The sequence below is a fragment of the Hakea prostrata genome, chromosome 9 (genome assembly GCF_041222555.1).
Source record: "Hakea prostrata isolate BN-2017 chromosome 9, UWA_Hpros_2, whole genome shotgun sequence".
Classification (NCBI taxonomy): Eukaryota; Viridiplantae; Streptophyta; class Magnoliopsida; order Proteales; family Proteaceae; genus Hakea; species Hakea prostrata.
In genome coordinates, this window is record NC_142608.1 from 63,180,756 (window position 1) to 63,201,527 (window position 20,772).

General features: G+C 37.8%; 1 long non-coding RNA gene across 2 annotated transcripts; it reads right to left on the reverse strand.

The window, feature by feature from the left end:
• Positions 1-8,115: 8,115 nt before the first annotated feature.
• Positions 8,116-9,914, reverse strand: LOC149006059 (uncharacterized). 2 transcript variants are annotated; one of them, XR_016175721.1, is made up of 3 exons: positions 9,554-9,914; positions 9,122-9,303; positions 8,116-8,291 (listed from the first exon to the last, which is right to left on the reverse strand). It is a non-coding gene; the product is annotated as an uncharacterized LOC149006059 (long non-coding RNA). The 2 variants fall into 2 exon arrangements; XR_016175720.1 differs by lacking the exon at positions 8,116-8,291 and having other exon boundaries at positions 8,924-9,162; positions 9,241-9,303.
• Between the last annotated feature and the right edge of the window lie 10,858 nt (positions 9,915-20,772).

Consider the following 20,772-nt stretch of genomic DNA (forward strand, 5'->3'; position numbering starts at 1 on the left):
GAACATTTACAAGAGAGGAAAGCAAACACTCTGAAATCAGCAAATGCATGGCTTCCGTTGCTTAATAATAAATATTCCCTCTGCTTTCAGACCAATCTTTGCTTTGAGCTTTAAGATTCAGACAGCATGGTCAAACAGAATATGCTTCTCCAACCCCATTATCTGAAGTTGTACATGCATGGAGCATAGTACAGGTATCTGTCATTTCAAGGAATTGCTCTGCATTGTCCATCAACGAGAGGTCCATATTCGAAAACTAGCTTCTTGCACCGAGAAAAATTGAAATAGCACACAAACAGATATAAGCAAGAGAAATGAATTGGCTTTTCTGGAAAATTGGTTCATTGCATATTTTTGGAAAGTCGTACAAAAAATTCCTCTAAATTAATGGATGGACAGACAACCTAGTTGAGGTAACTTATTGGGATTGGAATATATTAAAAAAAAAATGGCCCACAAAGGTGAATGTTTATGGGAAGGTTTTCAGAATGGATACATAATGGAAATTCATTGTGTCTTTAAAAATGAGAAATTGGTGCACTTGTAGTTGAATAAGGACCCAAATCTTAAAGGAAACAAGAAAGCATATGAGTCCTATGTATTAGTTTAAACAGCTCAATCACACCAAATCAATGACCTGTAAAAAAAAATAAGATACAAAAGTCTTCACCTCCTTCACATAGCTCTCCACTGCATCACATCCCTTTAGAAGAATCTCAATTACATCCAACTGCAATAATTACCAAAGATAAGTAAAAGCGTCAATTAGAAACAGCCACCATATAAGTCGCATCCATTAAATTTTTTATTGTAAGTAATTTTCATTTTATTGACACGTAAAATGTAATCCATAACTTATTTCAGAAAGAGCTTCACTCGGTGAAGCCTCTTTTATAACAAAATAGTAACTTGAATTTCCGGCCAACCACAAACTTAAAGCCTGCATGCTACATAGCTTTTTTCTTTCCTTTTTCTTAACGGGTCCATGTTACATAGTTAAGCCTTAATGACAAAGTGGGATGCATTTTGCAAATGACATTACCATTTTTTCCAAGGAACCATCCTCTAAACGTTAATATTTGTTGTAAGGACTTGACCACAAAGCCCTCTATAGTCTAATACAACATACCTCAGTCTTGACCATCAAACCAAATGCAAATTGCTATTTTATTTTGAATGTAGGCTAAACCCAAGGCCTATAAAGAAAATACATTGCTAAACAAAATCTATGCAGATTAGATAATTAACTATTCCAACAGAGAAACACAGATATGACTAAAATTCATAAAACAGATTTACACTCTCTTCGTTCAGCGATCGCTATCCTCTTCTCTTCTTCTTCTTATGAGTGGTCTTCTCCAGCTTCCCCTGCTTCATCTGATTGTTGAGGTTTCCCCTTGTTTCCCCTATCTTCTTTATCCTTCTTTCATCTCTATTCTGTCCCCCATTAGTAACCCTAAGAGTACTTGGCGAGGTTTAAACGGTATTGAGTATCATAGAATGGTGATTTTAAGAAACAAATGTTTACTCACTACCAGCTAATCTAATGGAGGGACAGAATCACCAATATGACAAGTTGAATGAGCTCTCACAGAAAACATGCCACTTCACTAAGAGATCCATAAGCTTTACATCTTGCAGGCCCTTCTTATGTGTATTTTCCAAAACCTGCAGCATCAAAGAAAGCTCATCCGACTCTCAATAGTTCAGATTCCTCCAGAAAGTTGACACCAGAACCCTTTAATCCCTTGGCTTCATGAGATCTGGCAAGAGCTCTGCAAATACTTTTTTGCCACAATCATGCAACAGATCCAAAGTTGTTTATTCAGAGATGGAAAAAGTGCTTCCTACCATCTCCAACAATATATCAGATTCCTTTCTAGAACCAAATTAACTTATAATTATCCCTTCTTATCAAAAAAGGGGGGAAAAAAAGGAGAAAAGCTTATGATAATCCCCTTCCATGCTCCTATAACATAACCTTGACACCTAACTATCTCAAATCCCCCTAAGCCAAACACCATACTCTGAACTAGCGGAATATCATCGATGTTGAAAACAGTTATTAGCTTAATTATTACTTCCCAACAGGAAATTCTTTCCGTTTCTCCTCCACTGTAAGATGTCTTTTTAAAAGCAAATACAGTACACACAGAAAGGAAAGCTGATCATCTGCAGCCAACAAGAAGAGTTTAACTCTGAAAGTCTCATCTGATGATGTAGTTTGATGGGTGTTTGAGAGACGAAACTAGTGTCCCTTTGCAAACTAAGGCAAACAGCTTCAAATATTTGAACATGCATCATATCTATAGCCTTTGTATAAGGTTCACATGATGGAATGGCAAAGACTATAACACTACTATGAGTTTCATACAGTATCGATATACAAATGACGACTTAGAACCAAATGAAATCACACACAAGCAGACACAAAATGAGGTCAAATATTGGTGGAAGCCCAGGAATGCATTTTTTTTTTTTTTTTTTTTTATGGAGGAGAACAAGGGGGGGGGGGGGGGGAGGGGGGGGGGGGGGGGGAAAAGAAAAACCAAAACTAACTACAATGGAGGGGGGAGGGGGAAATATTTATGTAAAAGAGTGAGGAAAGGAGAAAGCGGGGGGGGGCCATCTTCCCACCCCCCCCCCCCCCCCGGGGGCCCCGTCCCCCCCCGCGCGCCCGGGGGGGCGGTCCATCACGGGGGGGGGGGGGGGGGGGGGCCCGATCCATGGTTTTAGTCTATCAATAATAATAAATACAAATACATGAATCAAGAGCAAAAATAGTACAATAATCAATAAAAAGGTTACAGGAGTCCAAATACTCCAATAAATATCCAAGAAATAATCAAAGGAAAGAATCAAGAATCAAATGTAATATCGAGTTCAGCGGAAGCAAAAAGAATAACTAAATAATCTTCATCTTCAGGAGGCTTCATGCTCTGCAAGTTCATGTATCACTGTCTGTGCCACATCAGCTTCAAACAAGAAGGCTCTTTCATACGAATCATCTCCAACTTTCGACGTTGTGCAACCATCTGTACAGTTTATATAATACATACAATGAAAGGAATGAGTTCCAACGAACTCAGTAAGGAACAAGCAATTCTCATATATATGTCAATACAATCCATGAATGCACAGATAAAATGATATGGATGATATGCAGAAATATGAATGCTACTAAGATCTAACTATGCAAGTCTCTAATGGCTGACATGCTTTAAGATATACACCAGCCCTCCTTTGGGTAAGTCTCATCACTCTGATCCGGCAAGGACTGGTTACCTCTGTAGGGATCCTGGGCAAAGGGGTAAGTCCACACCTGGCTCTCAAACCGTGGCGGGGGGTTAAGTCAACACTCTCTCACCACAACCATTGGCAATGAGTACTGGCGCATGTCGGGGTTTCTAATCCAATGCAAGGTCATAATGGTAACATACTATATGAAGTCCAGATACTTCCCCTATGGCACCAACCAACTCGGTTCAGTATCCTTCGCAACCTAGGAGTGTGAATCCTCACGGACTGGATACCTCTGTTGGACTCCACTCCTTAACCCTATGGTCATCCACATATTATTGGGGCGGATGCTCTCATGACTCCTCGCGACACCCGGTCCGCTCCTTGGACGTCCATGAGCCCAACCCTAACATATGCAACCCTACCATTACATGACCAACAGTGGACCACTGAGTCTCCGCACGGACTGGTTACCGCTGTTGGATGAAACATAGTCACGTCACCATTGTCACGGGTCACCCGGCTTCAATTCCCCTGCCGAAAGGGTAATAGCATGTGGGGTACCTAGCCATGCAATTCTAGACTCCCTAAGTATGTCATCAAGTAATCATGATAGTCTTTGGAGACATCAGCAGGCATGTGTCCCATTCCACAGCCTTCTGATATCCCAAGCTAAGATATCCCAAAGGAATACCCCTTCCATCACAACTACACTACATCACTCTTTATCATACCATGAACAGTTGTGCAATATCATGAAAGATGAAGTACATCAAGGAATACCACAAACAGCAAGTGAACAATAAGATTCACATGCTTTATACAATTACAGCAAGTTACATGATCAAAGAATAGTAAATAGAACAACAGAATCATCATGTATATGTAATTGCATATAAATAAGAATGCATGTCCTTACCTGTAATTATGTAAAACTCCTCTAACTTGAATTCCAGAAACTATTATAAGACTTTTACTTGAAACAGAGAACACCTAGGCATAGGGTTACAAGAATATATAAGAGTCAAGAGTCAAAACAAATCCAAAACCAAACTTACACAGACATCGAAAACCGGTCGGCGCTTGAGCCGGTCGCTTAGGTTGAGCGACCGCCACTAGTGACCGCCCCAAAACAGAGTTTCAGATCCGAAACTCAGGCTTCTGATCATCCGTTTTCAATCTGGATTTCGAGTGATCATGGCCAAAGTCTCGAATCTAACACTCCAAGAGACACTAGGTGAAAAGAAACCTAACAATTATCATAAATGGATTACCCAGAAACACTCCCCTTGACTGGATCTATCCATTAACAAATGCAGGGATTTGTTTCTGGACAGGATCTCATCAAGAACATTGGAAAGGGAGTACAACAAATCAAATGGGTAACCACTAACAAAAAGGAGATGGGTTCATATCAATTAGAGGTTAAAAAGAAGAGAATTGCAGATGGAGATTCATTACCTTAATCAGAATCACCAAGAATAGAAGAGAAAAGGTTTCATATCATTAACAGCACTTCAGACCTGAATCCTGTACGTTTCCACAGCCGCCTAATCGCCCAAAATAGCAATCCCGAACATAATAATGCGTTAATAGGGCGAGGGATGCTATTTATAACGAACAGGGGGAAAAATAGGGCAAAACCCCGAAAACAGACCGGGCGGTCGCTTGGTTCAATCGATCGCCACTAGCAACCGCCCCCATGTATATTGCTATACAAGGGTGCTTTGCTCATGGGGTTGAAGACCAAGTACAACCTAACCCAAATGAAGACATGGGGGAGATCATAGTCCGAAAAATCAATCTCAATAGGTCAATAATAAAGGGGTTAGGGTTTCATCATAACATATGGCTCATGAAAAGGTTATGAACATGGAAAGAGAGGGAATGATTGTTATCAAGAAAATAACAAGAAATCATAGGAAATCTAGTTAGGTTAATAGAAACATTACCCATGAGGTTTCCCTCACATGGAAGGTTACAAAAGGTTTCCAGAAAGATTATAAAAGGATTAGGGTTTCAAGGAATTTATTTGGCTAGGGTTAAGATCATGATGATGATTATAGATCTCAAAGAATAGGATGAGATCATGGAATAAATGGTTGCAAGGATGCATCATCTTTTTCCTGATCTCAATCAAGAACGAAGAAAGAATAATTAGAAATCCTAATTAGTTTAAACATGGATCATGAAGAAAATATAGTGATCAAGTTTAGGTTAACACAAATATCACCCAAGGGAAAGAGAAAAAACGAATCAAGATTCACCCATGAGAAAGAGAAACAAAGAATGCACAATCTGAAAAGGTGTTGGGGAGTTTCCAACAGATAAAAGAACATTAGGGTTTCAGATATGGTTACCTCTCATGAGAGTTGGTTACCTCCCATGAGAGTTACCCATAATTAATTCTCACAAAAACAACCCAAGATAGATAAAGGAATATCTCATTAGTATTTCAAAATAAAGAATGGAATTAGGAAGGGTCTACCAATGAGAGAAAATAAGGTTCTCAATTAAAGTGAAGGGAAATAAATTCAAATCATACAATTAGGGATTTACTAACAAGAATCTGTGTATCCCACGAAAAGACTAAGGAAAATAAAGATTCACCCTTAGGGCAAAGAATTTACAATCAAGAAAGGTTTTGGGAAGAGTCCAATGAATTAATAGAAAATAGAAGGGTTGCCAATTGTTCCAAGGAAAAACAAGGATCAACTCCTCAATCATGAGGACACAAGGGAAGGTCATGGTAATAATATGAGACCTTCCCCACAATAATAAAGATAGGTAGGAAATTAGGGAAAGTATCATTAAGAGCTTTGGTGGAATCAAATTCAAGGATCATCGCCATATGGCTTCAAGATCATAGAGTGAATTGGGGGATTCACTCTAGGGCTAAAAGAATTAAAGAAGAGGTCATTACAGTAGGGTAATACCCTTCTCATGATCAGAAAATCAGAAGTAGAGAAGAAATAATGAATTAAAGAAGAAGCGAATTGAATACCAACCTTTTAGAAGAGAAACCGCTGAAGAAATCTGAAGAGATGCTTGAGGATCTTCCTTGGCTTCAAAGGAGAGGTTCAAGGGCTCCTCCCACGTTCTCCAAGACTTAGAAACAGAATGAGAGTGAAACACATGGAGTTCTCCCTTTTAAATAGCATAAAGAGTTCAAGAGTTACTAGGGTTTCACCAAACTGACCCTGTTGGTTGATTGGTTGCCAAAGAGGAAGTTCAAAGGTCGATCACACGCCATCAAGAGGTTTAGAAACATAATGGGAATAGTTTACCACGAAATTAAAAGAAATAAAGCTTTTGAAAACCTTCAAAACAGATATTTACCAAAATGCCACTGCCTGGACAGCTTGTTCAAAAATAGGGATTTAATGGGCCTAACTTCAATATTTTTGGATGGGCTTCTTTCAATGCATCATACTACTTACCTAGTATGGAGGGAAGTCTTCAAACTAGGTCCAACTAAGCTTTAGGTCCATCAACCAAGTTCTTCTTCACAAATAAATAGTTCAACACCAAATCAAATAAGGTTTCCATAAGGAAACACCATCATCAATATCCATGGGTTTTGGGTCAAACACTATATCCTCTACTGAGATGGTCCACAAAGACATCTTCCTAAGATTTTCAAAGATAGTAAAACTGAAATCACGGTCAAACTTCGAAGTCAACATTAAACAAACCCTACTTCACCCAAAACATATCGGGCTCCTCTCCCCTTTTTTTTGGTGGGGGCCCACACACTTCCCCATGTTTTCTTCAACAGCATGATGACACAGTGTGCAACTATCTTGTTTCTGTTCTGGAGAAGCAATTAACTCTTGGTCACAAAGATCCATTTTCACACAGAAGTCCTTTGGATTTATTGTGCCAAGCTCCATGAAGAAAAGTGGGGCATAATAGTCCACTAACGTGATGCACTGCCTAAAAAATAGATTAACATAAAAGATAGAACGTAAAATAGTTCCATGAAGTCACTAAATGTGAACAGCAAGATTAGGTTTCAGAATTTCCACATAGCATCCACAGACATCAAAAGTTCTAGGTTCAAGTTTCTCTGGGGCCCTTCCCTGTTAATAAGATTTTCAAAAACACTAGCAGCAAAAATAGATGCCTGCTATAGCTCCTACTAAGAATACATTGAGGCAGATTATCCTTTTTATGGGCAAGAGAGATCACTATCTGGTCATGTAGTGCCTGAACCAGCATGGAGGCCAGTGAGAGTGCATGTGGGGCCATCATCTTAGATGCAATTTCTATTTCACAGGTGGCAAAGTGGTACTTTTACTTGAATTTCTGTCTGGGCATAGAAGCCACACAACAAGCAGCATACTTTTTCCCATAACATGAAATTTGCCTTACTTACCCATTCCATGTAAGGCATATTGAGGCAAGGTTAACTTAATATTGTGTAATATATTCATCATAACGAATCAATATGCATGCTCATATGTTTCTAGTCATTAGAAAAAAATTCCTATGCTATTGAATCCCACTTGTGTCTATGACAATCAGGACAAGGAGAGGGGAAAGTGAAGGTCATTTCTGAATCACTCAGACAATCAAAAGTTTTGGTTCAAGATCTCTGTTTCCCATATTCCTACCAATAACATTGTCTATTTAAGCAATGAACTCCCCCTGTGGTATCAAGCCTACCACTTGCATAGGCCATTTGAATCAGACAGGCAAACATTCAGGAATCCAAAGCAACAATTTGTCAAGATATGTAGAAGAAGCTTCAATATACAGCTAAAGAAATAAAAATAAAAAATAAATGCAGCAGCACATATAAAATAGTTTATTTCACAACAAAACCACAATGGAATGGGATTGATAGCAACCTGCTGCCTGAAGGTGGGCAACTTATGGCAGGCAAGATAAAGATCCTCAATGACCTGTTGCTGGGTCTTGTTTTCACTAAGATACTCTATTGCCTGAGCAGTGAACTTCTCACACATTGCACACACTCTTTCATCTTTTATAGTAATTGAGGAAGCTTGAATCTTGCTTTCAGGTACCTCATAACTTAATCTGCTGACCTACAACATGAAGCAAATAGTCATTAACTCTTTTTTTTTTTTTTTTTTTTTTTTTTGCCAGATAAGTCTCTCCAGGAAGAGTGAACATGTAGATCTGATTAGAACAAGAGAATTATTACAAGATCTCAAACTCCTCAAACTTAACATGTTCAAAAATCTCTTATCCAAATTTTTGCTAGCTTATGGAGGACCATTGCCAGCACATTTAACGATATGCAGCAATGTTAAATCTCAACTGCAACTGGAGGCACAAAATATGCATGTGAAGACAAAGAACCTGATGTAATTTTTCTTTGAGGGGTAAATAATACTAGAGTACTTTCTTTGAGGGTTCATAGCTAACTATAATACTAGAGTACTTGTATTCCAGATGCATCCCATATATGATGACCATTTGCAGGAAACAAAGGGAAAAGGACAGAATTTCGCTTAACCCTTAGCAAAAAAATTAACTCAAACCGAAACACAAGAAACCACCAGATCCTAACAACCATGCTATTGAAGTTTGCGCAAAAAAAGATGCAATTGAAGCTATTAGGAATATCAGAGTAACGGGTAATTCAGAATTTCAATTTCTTCCTCTCACATTTCAACTTTTCAAGTATATAATGCACTTCAACAAGGAGAGATCACAAAAATGAATAAAAATTGCAGTCAATAGTGAAACACACCAGAACCTGATGGATGACGCTTCTAGCTCCAAAATTAGATTCGATTTAATAAAAAAAAAGTATTTATTGAAAGAACTACGCAAAGATATACCTCCGCGAACGTCAACAATTTTGGTTAAAAGAGGGTATAAAATGGGTAAAATTGAAAAGGTGTAGTACCTTTTCTCTTTGATAAGTTCCAAGTTTGAATAGTTTCATCTCTGTAATCAACAGAAGAATTGCGTCATAAACACAAGCTTGAGAAGCAGGAACCCTAAAATCGAATTTGAGGTTCTAACCGTTTCTTGCACCAACAACTCCTGAGACTCTCTTTCATATTTCATTCAAATCGATTCTTCAAACTGTAAATGAGTAAAACAAAATTTAGGGGCTCAAACTGAGGGAGAATCGTGAGAGAACGAAGAAGAAGAGAGGACGGAGAAATAGATTCAAACTTGATGTTTTTGGGTCTTTTGTTACAAAACACGAAAATTGCGCGCTTCTGATCGAAAACCCAGATTTGAAAACGTATGTATTGTTTTCATCACACAAGACTATTTGCTGATAACCGCAAGGACCGAAGCAGCACAGACAAGAGTGAGAATATTCTACCTGGTAAAAGTTGCACTTCCTTATGAATAAAAACTGTTTTAAGAACCACGAAGTAAGAACTGCAACGGCTATGGTTGAAGAACCGAAGAGGGATTTGAGGATTTCTTCTTTCTTCTGCTTCAAGATCCTCCTTCTCCTTCGATCGAAAACTGGGTTGAAAACCTGTGACTGAATCTTGGTATTCCTGCTTCAACCTATAACTCTTTTGCTTCGATCAAAACTGGGAAACTTTTAGGTTTGCTTCTTGTTCTTCAAGAACACTGGAATGAAGCTTCGTTGTCTTCTTTTTCTCCTCTGGGATGTTGCTCAAGCTTCGTCGTCTTCGTCTTCTCCTCTGCGAGTAAAATCGATGGATTTGGGGCTTTTGATTTTGAAATGAACGAGTTTATGTTGTCCTGCTTTTGATGAAATTTTGAAAAAGTATTTGTGATTTTCAAATTGTATATATGAATACAATTATATGTATGCCGTGTTTTTAAAACCTATTAACCAAACTTGTATGAAATACCAATACTTCAATTACAAAAACCACTCGAACCGCCCAACTCGAACCGCTGGTTTGTCATTGGACCAAACTGTCAGCAAAAAGTAAGCATTAAAGGTGGGTTTATATTTTTTTAATAGAAGTATGCAGCCAGCCGTCCGATTAGATCGGACGGCCGGCTTGACGGTCCTGCGCATTAATTACGCAGGACCTCAGCAAAATTGGTTTTTAATCCCACATACTGGTCAAATAAAAACTCCTTCGGGTAATTTTCATCTGGACCCCCTAAGGTTTGATCTATGCCATTTTTAGTCCAAATAAATGGACACTTTGCATCTGCCTCCCCTGAGGTATCCAATAAGATTAATTAAGGACAAATTATAATTTTTATAACCAAAACACCCTCCTACCTATTCTTCTTTTACCACGTTCTTCTACTCCGGTGATCAATTCGAAAAATTCCTTCTTCCTTTACCACGTTCTTCTACTCCGGTGATCAATTCGAAAAATTCCTTCGAAACCCTTCGGTCCGAATTCTAATCCAAACCTTGCTTCAGTATTATGCTCGACAACCCAACACTTCTTCACTTCTTCACTTATGTTTGCTCTTCATTTCCATTTCTTTGCTATAATACCGTCTCTGCTTTAGAGGAAATGAAGAAGGTTTTCACTTCTCTGCTAAAACCCGCTGTAGATAATCACCTAAATCTCTGCCCCACTTACCTAAAATCACGAGAGTGCTTATTTGGAAGCAGACGATATTATAGTTTGGTATACAGATACACAATACCAAGGGGTTACTACCTTGAAATTGCAGGACAATATTGGAAACTTGGTCTTCCTCAGAAACAATGGTAGCAGAGTTTCAGCTATTTTACCGATACCCTTATTTCTGGGTCGGTATTTTTCGAGAGAATGAAGCTTGTGAGCGATCCAAGCCCCACAAATTCGAGCTGCAATCTTGAAATGGGCCCCGTAATTTTAGGTAATTATCTACTTCTCTGCTACTTCGACTCTCTCTCTTCTTCTCCTCTTGAAGGACAATTCTATTTCCAGTTCATTTTCAGTCGTGAAACCTAAGAAATCTCTTATTAAAGTTTAGTAAAAATAGCAGCAACCAGATAAATTTGGAAAGAATTTCACCAATTATCCAAATTTTAAAAATGGGTCAATCACCGGCTAATTGCCCTACCACCAAACTTCTTCTCCAACATCGTTTTCTTTCATTCTCATCTATCTAATTCTCTTTACTCCATCTCAATAGCTAAAGCCACATTAACTTTCTCTTCTTCACTCCAGGTTTTAGCTTTCATTTGTTCCAGTCCGACCCTTCTTCATTCTTTCGCTGATTTGGTGAGAGATGAAGCAATCGGTATTGCAGCAGTCGCCGGAATAATAGCTTCAGAGGAAATTAATAAGGGTTGGGTTGTCCAGTAAAAATGTTATGCTCCTTAGTATTGAACCTGGCTTGGATTAGGATTTGGACCGAAGGGTCTCGAAGGAATTTTTCTAATTGATCGCCGGAGTAGAACAACGTGGAAGAATAGGCATGAGGGTATTTTGGTCATAAAAATTATAATTTGTCCTTAATTAATCTTATTAGATACCATAGGGAGGCAGATGCAAAGTGTCCATTTATTTGAACTAAAAATGACATAGATCAAACCTCGGGGGTCCAGGATGAAAATTACTCCTTCTAAAGCCAAAGGGCGAACTGAAAATCATTCCAATAATTGTCAAATTCATTCACAATAGAGAGTTGCCAAAAATAGCTATGGGACAACGATATGAGATTTACCAACATGGGCAATAAATAGGCGAAAATATCGCAATATATCACCAACGAACTTAAAAATATCGCGATAAATTGCAAAAATATCACCAAAGATTTTGAATCCAGATCTGCTCTCTTCGATTTTCTCTGTTTCTCATCTTTATTTTCTTGACTTTTTAATCTTAGGAGCGGACCAACTGTCCTCTGAGTTGTAGAGTAATGGAGGTAGCAAGCAGTAGAAATTACCTACGCAATCCCATAAAAAATCTTGCTTGTTGAAAACCTTCCTTTTGTATCGATCCTTCTCTTCTTCCTCCCAAACCTTTGAACCCAGAAGCCACTAGCTGCAACGTTGACTACCCAAGGAATGTTGTGGACTTTGGAACCCCAAATCCTTTCTGGCAGCAGTCATAGGTTTGCAACGGTTAATCGGGCAAGTCTCCACTCTTCCATGGAGAACCACCGTGAGGTTCGTGGATCATTTTGCTCATTTGCGAGCGGTCTTCTCCTTGTTTGGTTTGAGTCTCTTGGCTGTAGATGATGGCGATGACGATAATGAAGGCTGGTCAAGGTTTTATGTGATTATGTTTGCAAAAAGTTGAAATTCTGAAGCAATTTGCAAATATTCCTTTAGAGTAGCGAAATGATTCCGAAGTAATTTTGCAGCTGCTACTCCATTCATCCCTCTCACCGGCCAAACCCCATTCAGATGTCGGTGACATATTGTTGACATATCGGGGTTTTTCCCGTTTTGTCAGGGGGCGAAACCCATGGTGTCGGCAATATTTCGTTCCTTACTTCCAACTCCCAAAGATTCTTTCATGCATTTCTTCGTCATCCGCTCTAGCACAGGTTATCTTTAAAAGGGAGAAAAAACTCAGGCACCGATTATACCACCATAATTTTCTCTCCCCTCTTCGCCATCTCTTATTGGATTTTCTTCTCCTTTGAATCTGACGCCTTCTGCCTTTCTGACGTCTGTTGTTTTTCTATAATTTCTCTTGTTTTTGGATAAAAGTCTTAAGGAAATGAAGAAAAAAAAAAGCTAACATTAAACCATTCGGTTTTTTTTTTTTTTTTGGTACAAAGGTATTTTTTATATTATATATAGGGATAGGGATATGTGTGAGTTGAACCTATGATATCTCCACTGAGACAAAAGCCATATCAGAATTTACGCATAACTTGGGCGGTGTTTGGCAAGATCTTTATTTTTTATTTTTACCAAATAAATGGAAATTGTAGCGTTTGGAATAACTTTAACAGCCTATTTCTAAAAAATCAAAAGTAGAAAACAGGTCTCAACCTATTTTTGATTTTTCTATAAAAATCACTTTCATGTGTGTTTCTGTAATAAACGCTTGTGATCCTAATGGCTATGAGTGAGGTTAAAACAGTAATTTACATTCTTTTAAAAAACTTCAAACTTGTATGTTTTCCTTCATTTTTTCTTCCTCGTTCTCTTACCTCCCGTGTTTCACACTCTCGCAGTTCTCTCTGTCGATCACTCAAACAACAGAAAAGCAGGAAAAGCTTAGCTGCTGCATTAGGTGATGAGGGCTCTCACTGGGTCAAAAAGGAACAGGGGAGGGGATGTTGCAGGATTGATGAATTCTAGTGGTTTCTTTATAATGTTTAGGGAGGAATCAACAAACAAACCCTAGCGAGCAAGTTCAAGTACCTTGTGCTGTGATGGGTTGTTCCCAATCGTCTTGATTGATTGTGTTTGGGTTGCAGGAACACTGAGATTGATGGAAAGTAGGAGGCCTGTTAAAGGAAAAGTTGTCGTGGGAGGTGGATTTCACGGGAGAAAGAGGGTTAGGAGGATCGAACAGTTTGATCTTCTTTCATGGGTTTTCTTCTGTAGCTTGGGATATTTGCTTCATGAAGCCACAAGATCAGCAACTGGTTCTGAAAGTGACCTTTTCTTTATCAGATCTCTCCTACTGCATCTCTGCAACTTTGTTTCTTTACCTCCCAAACGCTCTCTCCAGGCACTATCTCAAGTGCTCACAAGTTCTTGTGCTAATAAAAAAAGCCTAGAAGAGAAATTTATAAGGCCACAACAGATAAATAGGCTATGTATACACGACCTGGTTTAAGACATTGAATGGAAAGTCGTTCGCAGATAGTCATAAACGGCTACCTTCTTTCTTTGGACTTCTATAGTGCCTTAAAACTTTCGGTGTTCTTCTTTCTTTTTCCTTTGTTGATAAGAGTTAGGAGTTTAGTATTTTAGTTAGCGTTGTACATGAGTTCAGTAGCTGTTATTGGATTCAAACTTTTTCTTTTGATTAAAATTTGTAACAAGATCATTTGCCATCTAATCTTTGATGTGGAACTATAATTGATTACCAACTGCTGTTTCTGAGAAGCGAAAGATTAGTGACACTGATGGTCAAGCTGCAAAAACATTTGACAACAGAGGGAAGCACAAAGGAAACCATCTGAAGCTAGCAGAGATTCTGAAGCATGGACAGCTGTTCATTTCCCCTGTTACGTGGAATCCCCTAATGTGAATTCCGGGCAATCTGCATGTTATCTTTAATCACTTTGTATTAAAAAAATAAATCGAATTCTTATTCAGTATTCCATTTTTATTAACATAAGCTTGTTTACTTTTATGTATGATATATGCTACAATACCTAACCTCATATAGAGGAACTTAGAAAACAACATATGTTCTAACCATTCTTTTTCTTGTTTATTCTCTTTCGTACTCCCACACCTGCTACTTAAAGATGAAAATTTCAAGAATACCTTTGTGTATCCTTCTTTCCATCTCTTCTACCCTTACAATCCCCATTTCTACTTTTAAGAAGTAACTAGTAAACTTCCACACACAATGCATGAGTGGCAAGTGGAATGTAGGTGGTGTTTCTGGATGATACCAAGAGAATGTTTATCAATAACTGTTATTCCCAGATTGACACTGAGAGGGGGGGGGTGAATCAGTGTCTTCAAAAATTCACCACAATGTGGTTGGGTCTACCAGACAGTGTACCACTCGTAGCTATCAACTGCACAAGGACACGTCCACCACACACCACAATGTGGCTGGGTCTACCAGATAGTGTACCACCACTCTGCAATCAAGGCACTCCAATATGTGCAACAAAGAAAAATAAACAAAAAACGCAATGCACCAGAATTTACGTGGTTCGGCCAAATTGCCTACATCCATGGAGTAATACCCTACCTAGGGTTTCGTATATTACTCAATACACTCCTAGATATTTTGACTGCTACAACAGTCCAGGAACACCAATCCCTACTTTAGTCTAAAATGCAATTCAGACAAGGGCACCAACCCCAACCCCCTAGACAAGCTCCAACTTGCTAGGTCACAATGTAAACCAATAATTCAAGTTCCCCAAATTACATTCATGATCTAGGTTCTTCATCACTAAACATAACCTAGAAAATAATAGACAATAACTTGTGAATACGGGTTACCTCAACTTGTGTAAGATGCATGGTAACAATACTTGTTTCTCTTTTTCTCCAACTCTTTTTTTTTTTTTTTTTTTTTTCTTTTCAATCTTTTTCAGTTTTCTCTCTTTAAAAAAACCATATAACCATGTTCCCTTCTTTTCTTCAGCTGCTTCTTCTTCCTTCTCTTTCACTTTCTTTCTTGTTCAGCAAAACAAAAGACTTCCTTCAACAGCGACAACGTCTTCTGGTTCGACCTCCATGCACTTCCCAAGCTCCTCAAAACGTCCTTTTTTTTTTTTGCTGGAGTTTTCTCTCCTTTTATAGATTAATTAAACTCAGAGTTTGAATCAAACTCAGAGTTCCTATCTGACTTAAACAATGAGTGTTTTAACGTACAAATCGGACTAACTTAGAGATCTCCAATGAACAATCCCACCGTTGGATTTGAAGATCAAGAAGTCGTGAAGCTCTCCTCAAAAAATCGGCTCAATCGGACATTGGATGACCATCCGATGAAGAGGTTGATCAAAACTGGACTCAGAGTTTGAATCAAACTCAGAGTTCCTATCTGACTTAAACAAGGAGTGTTTTGACGTACAAATCGGACTAACTTAGAGATCTCCAATGAACAATCCCACCGTTGGATTTGAATATCAAGAAGTCGTGAAGCTCTCCTCCAAAAATCGGGTGAATCGGACACTGGATAACCATCCGATGAAGAGGTTGATCAAAACTGTACAGAGACCCTCAAAAACGGGATTCTTGAGTTTTCTTTATTTGAATTGGATTGTTTCTCTCGGAACCTTTTTTTGTGTTGCTGTACCATATCAAAGCCCACTTAAGTTGCCAACAATGACAAGACCTTCATTTTAGGTCAATGGAACAACAATAACAAATAAAAATAAGAACTAATAGGTTTTATACATTATTTGAAGCATACTTAGAGACCTAATTTCAAACTACAGTAGTAGATGTGATCCTGTTGAGCTTCTTCTCCAATTCTGCCATGGATTGTTTGAGCCTGGATGCTTTGAAAATAGCTTCATCTCCCTTTCGTCTGGTCTAAATGAGTTTGTGAAAGAGTTTGGTGACGGCTGGCTTCCACTATTCTTCTATGGCAAAGTTGGATGATGGAACTGATGACAAAGATGTTTTGAGGCTTTTCTTTGTAAAGTTGAGAATAAGGACTTGAAGATAGCATTAGGGCTAGCGGTAGAATGATTATTAGTGTCAAGAGAAACTACGGAGAACTTCTCGCATGAGGTAGGACTGCACTCGTTGTAGGGACACTCTAGGGTCATCGTTGTCGGTAGATTCTGATCATTCCTGGTGGAGGAGGATTTTAGTTTGGTAGTTGCAAAAGCATGTTGTGTTGTTCTTTATCATGTGAGAAAGAGAAAGGATGGAACTTAGAAACTAATATTTTTCTCTTCATACTTTATAATAGGATATAAATGAGAGAAATGAAGATGGAAGGATTATGAATTGATAAAGTGAGTAAATCATATGAATAGTTTCTTTTAGATAATCCCATGTCAATAACAACTCTAACCGATGCATGGAAACTCTAGAAGACAAAGAAGATCTAAATAAATTTATAAGGATTTCATTGTTATTTCCCCCTAAATTGATGAGAGATTTTTAAGAAAAATGAAAGAGAAGCCTTGGTATAAGATAAAATGTTTCTTTTAGAATACAAAGAGTTAGATTTGTTGAGAATTAATCTGAGAGAAAGAAGGGAGGGAGTTAAGATGGTAACTATTATTTTTCAAGGCTCTGCAAAATGAATCTATTAAACCCAAGGAGTAGCTTAGTTGGCAAAAGACCAATGCTTCCATGTAGGAGGTCAGAGTTTGAAACCCCTCAGGATGAGCCTGCCTATATTAATTATATAAAACCTCCCCTGAGGATGTAGTCAAGGTACGTGTAAGCTGATCCGGATGAACCTCAGCTCAAAAAAAAAAAAAAAAAAAAAAAAAAGAATCTATTAATATTATTTAGTTATTAAAATTTGATTAGTTAATTATGAATTGAAATTATTAATTATGATCTTCTAAAAAAGGGATGTAATTAATATTAGTTTAATTTATATTATTTAAATGTAAAATGTAAAATTATATTTTTGGACATCATTTCATCATATATATTAATTGAACGAGAAAGGGTTTTTTTAAGTAAGAAAATGTACGCATCTCCCTTTAGTTCATACTTTTGTAATAGGAATATGATTAGGTCGTGCTTTTATAATAGTTGTATGATATATAATTTAGCATAATTTATATTGTGTATTTATAATTTATTTACAAAAATAAATAATTACGATAATAGGTATAGATAGTAAATAGTAATAATCCTTATATTACTACTACATATAATATATTGTATAACAAAAAATATGCTCCACATAATTAGGTGAATAATAATAATAATAATATATGTATGAAGATATATAAAGGGAAAATTGTTGTTGTGCCCCAATATTATCTCTTATGTATTATTAGAAATTATTAATTTATCCTTGTAATTGGGTTACCTTACAATTGTCGTTTGCTGTTTAGGACCGTTAATTAACTAATGACTTGGCTGTTTTTCATTCTTTTCAAAATGTCCATAACCTAGGAGTATGCTATTACTTTCACCATTCTTTGCTTTTATTGATTTGGGCTAGTTCTGATATCCCAAAAAGTTAGGAAACATCACATGGTTAGCTATTTTTTTGGGTTTCCTTTCACAAGAGTAGCCTCATATTTTATTTATTTATTTATTTATTTTAACGTGGCTGAGAAGGAAAGATAGCATTCATGTGTTATCGTTGCCTTCTTAGCAAAAGAGTCCATTGAAAATTTGGTTTCCTGATGAACATGGGACCAGCAGATACCTGTGAAAGTGGATATCTTATCTTGTACATCATTCAGTATATGAAATACCTTCAAAGGTATTTCTAAGGACTTTGTGAGCATATTAATTATGGCTTGATTGTTACTCTCAATATGCACATGTGAAAAGGCTAGATTAGAACACCACTATCGAGCTTTTTGATGGCTAGAGCTTTGGCTAGTATATATAGAGTCCTAATAATCACAACCTTCTCGAAGTGCGAATAGGAAATGACCTTGAGTGTCTCTAGCTACTCCTCCAAAACTTGAGAGATGCGTCTTTGCAAAGGATGATCCATTGACATTCACCTTTATAAAAGGATGATTTGATGGTAACCAACGTATCTGTCGAACTATCATTGGCCTTTGTGTTGTAAGCTGAACGCTTTTGTTGATTAGCAATCCCCAGGATCTAACGGTGGTAGTTGCTACTTGTTTTGGCATGGGGAGTGTTGGATTATCAATTAGAGAAGTGTAGAATCACCACAATTGCCAGAACGTGATGAGAATTCTCAAACATAGTTCCTTGTTGATGTCTTAATGAGTGTACTGTTGTAAAATTGTCTACAAATTAGTCTAGAGACTAACTATCTGGTTCATGGTTGGGAGAGCTAACTTGCTCCACAAGTGAAAATGAATTGACACTGTAGAAAATATGTTCAACAGAAACTTCTTGTTGACCAAAAAACAAGCATAGAGTGGATAGAATGTGACCTCTACTTAAAAGAAGATTGGGATTGGGAGTGGGTATCTTTAGCTTTTGAAGCAATGCTTTCCATGTAAATGTAATACTCGTGGTTGTAAAGGTATTCTCCAAAACATTTTCCAATGTTGATTGATATGTTGTTCTTTGCATGGACCGTTGTAGCTCATGTGCAAATTTGATCGTAAATGCTCCTGAAGCAATTAGTTTCCAAATTATTTGATCTTCTATAGCCAGGATGGAAGTGGAATGTTAATGATAATTTGTGCCACCTCTGGAGACCACCATTTTTGTACCAACAAGTGATCCCATCTTCAAGATATTGGACGAATAAAACCGGAAACCATTGTTGGAGCTAAAGCCACAAACGTAAAGCTTCCTTTGGCCATTCTTACATTTGGGATCCAAGGGTATGTTCATGGATTAATTGTATGTCCAGATCCTACCTGTTTAAAAATTCCTTCCAAGATGAGGGTTCTTACCTAAAGCAAAGATTTCCACCCCCGCAAGACTTTAGATCTTGCAATAGCTTCAAGGAAACTTGAGTTGGGGAAATATTTTTCTTTCATTATCTTACTCCAAAGAGAAGAGGTTGGTTGTGCCAATTCCCATGCCTTCCAAGGCAGAAGAGCTAGGTTTAGTTTGTGCAAATTCTTAATGTTTAAACCTCCTTGAAGCTTTGGTGAACAAATAGTAGCAGTTCTTGTAAGCAAGCTACTGTGGCCCGATCTGGCACTAAATCCGAATACAAAGCCCTAACTAATGCAGCAACTAAAGTGACCTAGCTTCAATCTTTACTCAAGGAATTGAAGGTTTACTTGTCCTATGCACCAATCTTGTGGTATGATAATGTGGGGGCCACATACCTAATCGCAAATCCAGTCTTTCACGCTTGCACGAAACATGTGGAAATTGATTACCCCTTTGTTTGTTACAAGGTCTCTAAATGCCAATTTGAAGTTCATTTCATCTCCACCAAGGATTAGTTGGCAGATATTTCTCCAATTGCTTCCATATCAACGGTTTCAATTTCTCATGAGCAATTTCAACGTCTCAGATCTGCCGTTGAGCTTGAGGGGCATGTAACCTAATCGATACCCATAGTAACTCACTCATAGGTAGTCAAAGGAGCCCAAACTGAATTATTCTACTTGATGCACCACACTCCAACGTGATTCGAAAGAGTCCAACTTCTGGTCTTCCACCTTATGCGCAACACTTCAAAGAGATTCAGTTCGACATGGAAGTGACCCCAATTAATCAATATGAAAAATCTTATCTTAAACTTGAAGAGTTTGAACGCATGTAAACCTTCTCAACAATTGACTTTCTGAGAGATCCTTGTCCAAGATAGCTTAGGTGCACAGAATTGTAACAATGCAAGAAACTCAAAAGCACCTCTATAAATATCATGTACTTATCACTATTGGAATAATATAGATCAAAATGCAGCACTCCTTTACCATCGTGGATGTAGGTGTTGGGTTTGGGTGTCTTGTATTCTGTGGGTCCATGTAATTATAGTTTTTGTTGTATTTGTAATTGAAACAGGGTTTGGGTCAATTATTAATATTGGAGTAAATTGTAATTACATTGGGATTAGGGTTTTTGGTTTCCCTATAAATAGTCTCTGTGGGATAACCTATTGGCATCAATCTCTGTAGGAGATTGGGGAATCAATCCCCTACGGGGATTGGGGAACCCATCTTGAGGATAAGGATTGGGGGCAAGCAAAGGGTAGCACTTTGTGGGTGTGAGAGTGGTGTGAGGTTTTTCTTAAATAGTGGAACTTCTTTTCTCTCTGGTGGACATAGGCATGGTTTTGCCGAACCACGTTAAATCTCTCTTGTGTGCTTTGCTTGTGTTCTTCTCTATTTGTGGTTGTGCATCCGTTATCCCTAACAGTAAATTGTTCATCACAACCAAACCGCATCAAACACTTGTCT